The following is a 10,633-nucleotide window of genomic DNA, read 5'->3' as shown; positions in this document are numbered from 1 at the left end:
TCAAACTACGGCCCTCCAGCTGTTGCGGAACTACACATCCCATGAGGCATTGTAAAACTCTGACCTTCACACACATGACTAGGCATGATGGGAATTGTAGTTCCTGAACAACTGGAGGGCCGTAGTTTGAGGACTCCTGCTACCCAATACCCCTTGAAATTGTGCACATTTTGTTATGTTACAACCAAAAACGTAAATGTATTTTATGTGATGGACCAATACAAAGTGGCACATAATTGTGAAGTGAATGGAAAATGATAAATATATATAAATATAGATATATTTTTTACAAATAAATATCTGAAAAGTGTACCGTGCATTTGTATTCAGCACCTTTTAGGCCCCTTTCATACATGAGGACAGTATGTCCGTATTTCATCCATCCGTTTAGGGATGAAAAAAGGACATACATTAATCCCTATGGGATAGCAGGTGTCAGCGGATGATCTCATCGGTCCCTGCTATGGTCCGATTCTGCAGAAGGAGGAAATCCTATTTTTGCATCTGTCTGCAGAGCGAATCGGGTGAACACGGACAGACGGTCCGTGTTTATCCGATCCCCCCCATAGGGGAGAGCAGAGATCTGACAGGGTGGTCCCTGCAGAGTGTACAGGGACCGCCCTGTCATCTGCCGGCTCAGCAGGGATCAATGGAGCGATCCCCGCTGAGCAAGCGGATAAAAAAGGAACAGATCCTCACGGGATCCGTGAGTGTGAAAGGGCCCTTAACCACTTGCCGTCGCTGCACCGCCGAAATACGTCCACAAGGTGGCTCTCCTAGGCGAGACCACGTAAATGGACGTCCTGCCTATTAGCCGCCACTAGGGGCGCACGCGCGCGCCCCCCGCTCGCCCCCGACTCCCGTGCGTGTGCCCGGGCACACGCGATCGCTCGGTACAGAGCGGGGAACGGGAGCTGTGTGTGTAAACACACAGCTCTCGTTCCTGTCAGCAGGGGAAATGCTGATTTTCTGTTCATACAATGTATGAACAGAAAATCAGTGTTTCCCCTAGTGAGGCCACCCCCCCCCCCACAGTAAGAACACACCCAGGCATACTTAACCCCTTCCCCGCCCCCTAGTGTTAACCCCTTCACTGCCAGTGGCATTTTTATAGTAATCTAATGCATTTTTATAGCACTGATCGCTATAAAAATGCCAATGGTCCCAAAAATGTGTCAAAAATGTCCGAAGTGTCCGCCATAATGTCGCAATACCGAAAAAAAAATCGCTGATCGCCGCCATTACTAGTAAAAAAAATATTAATAAAAATGCCATAAAAATACCCCCTATTTTGTAAACGCTATAACTTTTGCGCAAACCAATCAATAAACGCTTATTGCGATTTTTTTTTACGAAAAATATGTAGAAGAATACGTATCGGCCTAAACTGAGGAAAAAAAATGTTTTTCTATATATTTTTGGGGGATATTTATTACAGCAAAAAGTAAAAAATATTCATTTTTTTCAAAATTGTCGTTCTATTTTTGTTTATAGCGCAAAAAATAAAAAACGCAGAGGTGATCAAATACCACCAAAAGAAAGCTCTATTTGTGGTAAAAAAAGGACGCCAATTTTGTTTGGGAGCCACGTCGCACGACCGCGCAATTGTCTGTTAAAGCGACGCAGTCCCGAATCGCAAAAAGTACTCTGGTCTTTGTGCAGCAATATGGTCCGGGGGGTAAGTGGTTAATCTGATACCCCTAATTAAAATCTAGTGGAGCCATTTGCCTTCAGAAGTCGCCTAATTAGTAAATAGAGTTCACCTGTGTGTAATTTTATCTCAGTATAAATACAGCAGTTCTGTGAAGTCCTCAGAGGTTTGTTAGAGAACCAAGTAACACACCAGACAGGTCAGGGATAAAATTGTGGAGAGGTTTAAAGCAGGGTTAGGTTATAAAAAAAAATAGAAGATAACTCTGGCTCTAGTGGATAAAGTACCATCTTCTCTAATGTTATACAACAAGAAAAAGCCCTCTAGGGGTGGGACTATATGTGCACTAAAGAAACGTCCATTGAGTAAAAAATATAAGTTATTGGTACAAAAGAATACAATTTTGAAGGACATACAGAGCATACAGCAATTGCAGCGTGGGTGAAAATATGCATAAACAAGGTAATGACTCTAACGCATTTCAATGAGTGTTCTTCAGAGGTGTCAGAAACACGATGATACAAATAATTGCTCTGAAAGGTAAGTACAAATATAAGTAATAATGTGTACATCAAAAGTATACAGAATAATACTATACTAACCCCAACACAAAACTTGCATCACATATGTATGTCACTATTTTTTAAAACCAGGATTAGAAGGCCACAGGGCTCATACACTCATACCCCAACGAAAGCCCACCGCGGCTCCACCCAGTTGTGTCACACTGCAAAAGATCCCCAAGTATTCGTCAGAACCAGAGAGCACCGAGGTCATACACAATCTGTTGTAAGTGCAGCCGGGGACACAGCCCAATCTATAAAAAGCAACAATAAATAAGATGGTAATGACAGCGAAAATGTCATCTAGATTTCCTATGTATACGCAAATCATCCACAATACAGTTGACAACAAATTTATCCAGAAGTTATAGTCTGGCCCCAACTTAACAAAACATTGAGTTCAAATTATTACTGTCCTGTTTAGCAACTTTATTTTGATATATTTAAATCTGGCTACCTTTAATCAAGCCTGATACATTAGCTTGTGTAAGGTTTATTTGTGATGCTTGGAGGATACTCAATATTCCTGGCACTAATGTTGTTGGCTATTAGACAGACTTGTATGGAAAGCATTGGTGTTCATCTGTTGTGCTAAGCCCAACCCATTAACCTCCCTGGCGGTATTATTCTGTCTGGAATTACGTACCGAAAGCGGTACAATTATATTGCAAGGAAATTTGGCATTTTATACTGTAGGCCTGTAATTTTTAGGAATAACTCACTTAAATCTGACCAAACAAGAGACTAGTAGGCATCCCGGGTATGATTTTTTTTTAAAAACAAAATTATAAATTATAATATAATAAATAATTATAAATAATTATAACAAATAATAATATAATTATAATAAAAATGATTCAATAATGTAATAAACTCAAAATCACTGAAATGTGCTCAGTTGCAGAATTGTCGCTGTCATTACTTTTATTTTTTTATGACGTATTTCCCCACAAATCGCTATCGCACAATTCTGCAACTGATTATAATTTATTATCGCTGTTTTCTAGCTGCTCTAAAACCATTTTTGACATAAAGGGACACTTTTGGACAATCTACAGTTTGCAGGGAGAAATAACAGTTTTTATTATATAAAAGTACATGTAGGGCACTGGGCAGACCACTAGGGACAAGGGGGGTGTGTTTTTTTACATACAGTACTGTAATCTATAAGATTACAGTATACTGTATGTATAGTGTTTGTTTACTTTTTTGAATTTGGCCCCGTTCTCCGCTCCCGTGCGTTGTAACGTCGCAGGGAACGGAGATCGGCGGCACACGGGGAGACTGTGAATCGAGCGAGGAGGACCCGCTCGCTCACAGAGCGGGCTGGCATCGCAGGATCCAGGGACAAGGTAAGTAACTTGCCTGTGGATTCAGCGAGCAGGTAAGCCGCACCGCTGCACACTCTGCACGTCCAGCCCGAGCGTGACTCGGGGATACCGATCCTAACATTGAAAATCCACCCCGAGTCACGCTCGTGTTTACCGCTAAGGGGGTTAAAGTAATGGTATCGGTTACTTCTGGGCTGAAATACCGTATTTATCGGCGTATAACACGCGCAGGCGTATAACACGCACCATAACTTTAAGAGGGAAGTTTCAGGAAAAAAACTTTCCACGTATAACACGCAGGCACAGTTTACCCTCTATTTTCAGGGTAAAAAAGTGAGTGTTATACGCCAATAAATACAGTACTTACTTTTCTTGCAGAAATCGTTGCTTTGGACTCCCTCTACTGCTTGCAGTATGATCAAATGCCAGGGCATTGTTCACTCCAGAAATGCTACAAAAATATAGCACAACCTGTGTCTGTGTATAGACCATTATCATGTATCAATCAGACTGCAGTAAAATAATCCCCAACATCTAGGCATTCATACATATTTTATTAGTCCAAACAAACATTTTTCACACAGAAAACCAAACTGTGCTATGGTGTGGAATAGTGATCATTCTTATATAGATAGTTGTAGAAGGTCCCTAATTTAGTTGGCTAGACTACTACCCCATATTCTTACAGTGTGACCTAACACAATCTGTCTATACAATCTTTGTACAATCAACTTTAGATTTATTAAACCAATTTAATATGAGGGTCTACCTAATCTATATAATCAATTTGCATCCAATCATATCCAATCCAATCCAATCAGGGTTTGTAAAGGATTCTTTTTTTTTTTTTTAAAACAAATATGTCATACTTACCTCCACTGTGCAGTTCGTTTTGCACAGAGTGGCCCCGATCCACGTCTTCTAGTCCCTCGGCGGCTGTCTCTGGTCCTCCCCACAAGAACTCTGCACATTCATGCGAGGGAGCTCGCATAGTGTGGAGTCCTTGCGGGCGCGCTCCGGCACGCGTCATTGGATGTGATTGTCAGCAGCGCCAGCCAATGGCTGCGCTGCTTTCAATCCATTCACCCTAGCCAATCAACAGCCAGGCTGAGTGGCGAAGAGGATGTTCGGGTCGAGCGCGGGACTTTCGAGGGGTCAGGTAAGTATAACGGGGGGCCGGTATACTCTGAACTTTTTTCACCTTATTGCATAGAATGCATTAAGGTGAAAAAACTTTTTCCTTTACAACTCCTTTAAGTTACACAGTTGCTATTAGATCTAAAGGGGATTGTACATTCAGTTTGTAACATGTGTGTCTGGAAAATGATGGAGTCTTGGAAAATATTTAACAAGTGCTGATAACTGTGTCAAATAGATTTTCAGAATCTACTTGTGACACCATGTCATATCCAAAAAATAAATAAATACCTGTAATACATAGAAACATAGACTAGTGCAGTAGATGAAGACCAAGCAATCAATCCAGCGTGCCCTTATTGATATATATTTTTTATTTGTGTATAACCAGTCCCAGTATTAGCTTGTAAGGCACTAAGTGCTGAATACAGCAGCTGGATCACATGTGCCTAACACCAAATAGTACTAAGTTTTTCTCAGGCTCTGACAAAGGATAAGGATGGTGACTGGTATTATTATTATTTAGGTACTTATATAGCGCCGTCAATTTACGCAGCGTTTTACATATACAATAGTGAAAGGTAAAGTGACGAGCGCAATGAATATGACTAAGTAATCAAAGTGTTAATCAGTGAACATTGATAATAAACTAAAATTGAAACAAAGTGCTAAAAAACATTAAAAACATCAATAATGAATAAAAACGTTCAGCCAGCAAGTGGCCAGTGAAAAAAAAAAAAAAAAAAAAAAAAAAAAAAAAAAAAAAAAGTGTGCACAAAAATAGCTGCAAAAGTCAGCAGGCAAACATAAATATGAAGCCTAAATCAGTCCTGGAATAATAGGCTAACAATACAGCCTTTATACGTGCATAAAAGTGTAGGAAGTTCCATAAAGACAAAAATAAATATAAACTTCTCCAATAGTGATAAACAAATGTTTAAAATCTTCTCATGTGGATCTTCAAATAATGTGGGCTCACAATGCGCTTACCTTCCCAAGGTAGTAATCAAGCCTTGATTAAATGGATATCCACAAGGGGTGTTGTTGAATCTGCAACTAGCTGTGGATGTTCAGGGCGTCCTGTATAATCCAATGTTTGTAGGCTCCAGATTTCTATTTGGCAGCGGTGGTGCTCAGCATGGGGAAATAAAAAAGGTAGCTTCCCATAGTGTAGTAAACCAAGGCTAATTTATTGGTAAAAACGCTAACAAGTGCATTTTAAAAGATCAAAAGAAAACGAAACTAAGAAACAGCTGATGACAGCTTACTGATGTATTGCTTCAAAAATCAGTCCGTCCCTTACATGTTACACCACGTCACGTGGCTTCATCAGAGGTCTACATATACAATGTACGTTCACATCAGTCCCTCCCTACCCTCAAGGAGCTTACAATCTAAGGTCCCTAACTCACATTCATATACTAGGGCCAATTAAACTACCAGCATGTCTTTGGAATGTGGAAGGAAACCGGAGTATGCAGAGGAAACCCACGCAGGCACAGGGAGAACATGCAAACTCTAGGCAGGTAGTGTCGTGGTTAGGATTTGAACCAGCAACCCTTTTTTTTTTTTTACTGCTAGGTGAGAGTGCTACTCACTACACCACTGTGCTGCCCTGTATGGTGCCTGCCTTGCTTTAACTTGTCTGGTCAAAGTTCAGATTTACTTTATATCACAGTTCTTACCTTAAAAAGTGTGCGATGTAAAAGATGAAATACTTTATATACCTCCCAACAGTTCTGGATTGTGCAGGACTGTCCCTCAATTTCATCTTAAAGGGTCACTAAAGGAATTTTTTTTTTTAGCTAAATAGCTTCCTTTACCTTACTGCAGTCCTGGTTTCATGTCCTCATTGTTTGTTTTTGCTCTGATGTTGCTCTAATCCTTCTCTGTTCTGAACACTTCCTGGTTGTCTGTTTCCTGATTAAAAAAGTCATGGGAGCTTTCTCTCTGTGGTCACTAATCAAGGAGGTGTGATTACTGTGTGTCTAAAACCCCTCAACACCAATCAGTTTCGTTTTCCAAACCATCACTGCCCTGTATTGGCTCTGTGCAGCAAACATGCAAAAACGAAACTGAAACTGTAGGTACATTATATGATTGATTTTTATCTATTTTTAATCATTTTTAAAAGGAATCAGTTAACTATTATGTCTCTATACCCTGTAAACAGTCATTTCAGCAAAAAAATTTTTTTCCTTTACAACTCCTTTAATGTCAATATTTCCATTGCACACATTCTTGCAATGGGTTTAAAGGTAGCAAGTGCAGCAGCAACATCCAGCTGGAGACTGGAGACCTCACATGTCAATGAACAGTACATATTTACCAGAACACTACAGAGTACCATTGAAGGTTTTATTGAAGACTGATCACATCACAGTGGACAAAGTGGAATGTTACAGGGCCCCTTTGTCAGGCATGTGAGCCTGACAAAAGGGGTTCTGTGTGGCTCTGAAATGTTTCACTTTGTCCACTGTGATGTGATCATTCTACAATAAAACTTTGGAACAGTACTTTATGATCTGTAGTGTGCTGTCAAATATGTACACACAGCACCTTAAAAACTGGTCAAACAAAAACTTAACAGGGGTTGCAGCACTGTTTAACCAATGTGTAATTGCAACAATATAAACCGTATTTATCGGGGTATTGCGCGCTCCGGCGTATAGCGCGCACCCCTAATTTTGACCCTAAAATCCTGTAAAAAAACATTTTATTACATTTTACTACTTACAGTTTTGGTGTCTTGCCCGGCGTCCATCGGCGGCCTCGTCCGGTCCGGCGTCCTTCTGCGGCCTCGGTGGTGTCCTCCCGGCTTCTCCCGCGCTGTCTTCATGTCGAATCCCCGCTTCCCGCGCTCAGTTTGAAGCCTCCGCCGACGTATACCGAGCACATATATATATTCGGCCAGGCTCGGCTTCTCACGCATAAACGTCACAGAGCGTGACTACGAGCGAAGCCGAGCCTGGCCGAATGTACCCGAGTGTACTGCGCTCGGTATATGTCGGCACAGGCATTCAAACACGGCGCGGTTATCGGCGTATATCGCGCACCCACGATTTTGCCCTGATTTTCAGGGCAAAAAGTGTGCGATATGCGCCGATAAATACGGTATATTAATAAGAGATTCAAATTATCGTATATACTCGAGTATAAGCCACGTTTTCAGCCCTTTTTTTAGGGCTGAAAATACACCCCTCGGATTATACTCAAGTATAATGGGCTTCCCCCAGGCTTCCCCCAGTCCCTTCCACGATAGGCGTTTCCCAGCAGACACTGTGTTCTGTGTTCCGCCTATCACGGACATTCTCTTATTCAAGGATGAAAATCCGTGATTGGCGGAACACTGAACACAGTGTCTGCTGGAAAACTGAGTCAGGAGGATGAGAAGACGTCCGTTATGGGCTGCTGGGAAACGCCTGTCACGGAACGGGACCAGGAGGAGACCGCGACTTTTAAACAATGAATGGACGCCTGCAGCCTGTCAAGAATTTCAGGTACACTGACTTGGGCACAGGAAGGCTGCAATGGGCACAGTGAGGTTGGGCACAGTGAGGTGGCAATGGGCACAGTGAGGTGGAAATGGGCACAGTGAGGCGTGCAAATGGGCACAGTGAGGTGTGCAAATGGGCATTGTTGACCCTCTTTTCCACATACAGTAGCTGTTGCATTCTCACCCTAGGCTTATACTCGAGTCAACACGTTTTCCCAGTTTTTTGGGGTAAAATTAGGTACCTTGGCTTATACTCGGGTCGGATTATACTCGAGTATATACGGTATGTCCATATAATGTAGTCTAACTCAAATAAAGAGCTCAGTGCTTCTAATATTCTCAACCAGTTGTGACATATGTGCAATTCATCCAGTAAAATTGAGTGAGCTTCTCATAAATACAACCCAAGTGCGACCCAAGTGACCTCCAACTTCACTACCACTCACTAGATGGAACTGACCCCTTGTTTTACCAAGCAAATACAAAAAAGCTCTGTATCACCCACAGGCACCGATCCTGTTGTTCTTCTTTGGGTAGGTATCAAAGGCTTATCCCCCAGGTATTTACCATTGTAATGGAAAAAGGGGGAAACTTTCTGTCAGGGAAGAACTGGCAGATATGCTAATATCCACAACGGCGAACATGTGTTTTCGACTGTGAACGTACGTACGAAAAATGTGTTAGCCACCAGTGTTTGCTGGCCTATATAAGGACTCCAGTGGCTCTCAAAAATTGCTGGATTATCGTCAGCTCTGTATTCTGTGTTCCTGTGTCCCTATACTCCTGTTTGATTACCTGTTACCGACGTGGCTTAGCCTAACCTGCTCTGGCTTCTCTCCTGCCTTGTTTCATTGACCTGCTCTTGCCTGTTCCAGATTGACTTCCTGTGTTTGACCCCAGATTGATCTCAATTGCGCTTCCTGCCTCTGCTTCTGACTGTCTTTCTGTGTTTGACCCTCGGCCTGGCTTCTGACGTTGCCTCTGCTCATCCATCTGTCAAGATCCGCCAGTACCCCCAGAGAATCATTGGCTGTGACCACCTTCTCTGCTCCTGGGTGTCCTGCTTCTGGAACCATCAGACAGCTTCACCTGCAGACAACCCGTGCAACTCTGGGCATAGCACCCCCTGTCTCCAACTCCAGAGGTACTCTGCACTCAGCCGCAAGGGGAGCCCTCTTGTCACCTCAGCCTTCAGTCTGGTACGTGACCGTATAATCCAGCCAGAATGTCTGACGCTGAAAGAGGTGCTTCCCCATTAGAGAGAATATGCCAGCAAGTTACCGCCCTTACCCAAGTGGTGAAGAACCTGCAAGAAGGTTACTTTCAGCTGGAAGGTCGCCTACAGAACCTTACTATGTCGTCTGCACATGTTAGCCAGAATCCTTCTGCCGCACCCTCTGCTTCAGCGGTTCCTGCCCAAGAACATTCAGCCTCTGCTCTCGCTGTGGTGATGCCACCTCCAGAATCCAGGGTACCAGTCTCTGAACGCTTCTCGGGGAACGTCGAAAGTTCAGGGCATTCTAGAACGCATGCCTTCTACATTTTGCACTTTAGCCAAGGACTTTTTTCTGGAATCTGTAAAACTCGGATTTATCATCTTCCTCCTCTCAGAAGAACCCCAGGCATGGGCCCACCACCTACTGGAGCAGAAAGGTCCTGTGACCAACACTGTCGCCACATTCCTTTGAGGCCATGGCACAGCTCTATGATGATCCTCATTGCGTGGCTACAGCAGAGACTACCCTTCATACCTTGCAACAAGGGCAACACCCTATTGAGGATTATACTGTTGATTTCTGTAAATGATCCGCAGATGCCGGATGAAATGAGGCCGTCCTTAAGTACCAGTATCGGCTAGGTCTGTCCAAAGCCCTTAAAGACGAATTAGCCAGAGTTGAGGCTACCCTTGAAGGCCTCATCAAACTGGCATTCAACTTGACCGCCGTCTGCAGGAGCGATGATCAGAAAGGACTAATTCCTACAGACCCACTTGGATGCTGCCCAGGGTTCCAACTGCACCTACACATATGTCTATTTCCCAGTCTGCTTCTACTACTGAAGGAGAACCAATGCAGATTTGACTGGTACACAGATGAAAAAATGTGAAGGAGTCAGGCTAACCTCTGCCTCTACTGCTGAGGTACTGAACACTTCCTACGTAACTGTCCAGTGAGACCAAGTAAGTTCCTCCCTCCATGTCTTGTCTGCTTCCAAGTCTCTGGATCTTCTCCAGCTCACCTTGTTTTACTCATCTCATTGCAGGTGGTGGAAGGAGTAATCCACTTCCAAGCAATCATTGACTCCAGGGCATGCAGTTGCTTCCTGGACATTACCTTGGCAAGAAAACAAATTCCGCTTAAGGACAAGCCACAGAGACTTGAAGTCCATCTGGCTGAAGGGACCATTCCCAGATCAGGACCTGTGACACAAGAGACTATCCCTATTTTTACTCTGA

Source organism: Rana temporaria, chromosome 1, assembly GCF_905171775.1.
Source record: "Rana temporaria chromosome 1, aRanTem1.1, whole genome shotgun sequence".
NCBI classification, from domain to species: Eukaryota; Metazoa; Chordata; class Amphibia; order Anura; family Ranidae; genus Rana; species Rana temporaria.
The sequence above is the reverse complement of the archived record's forward strand: the minus strand, read 5'-3'. Positions refer to the sequence as shown.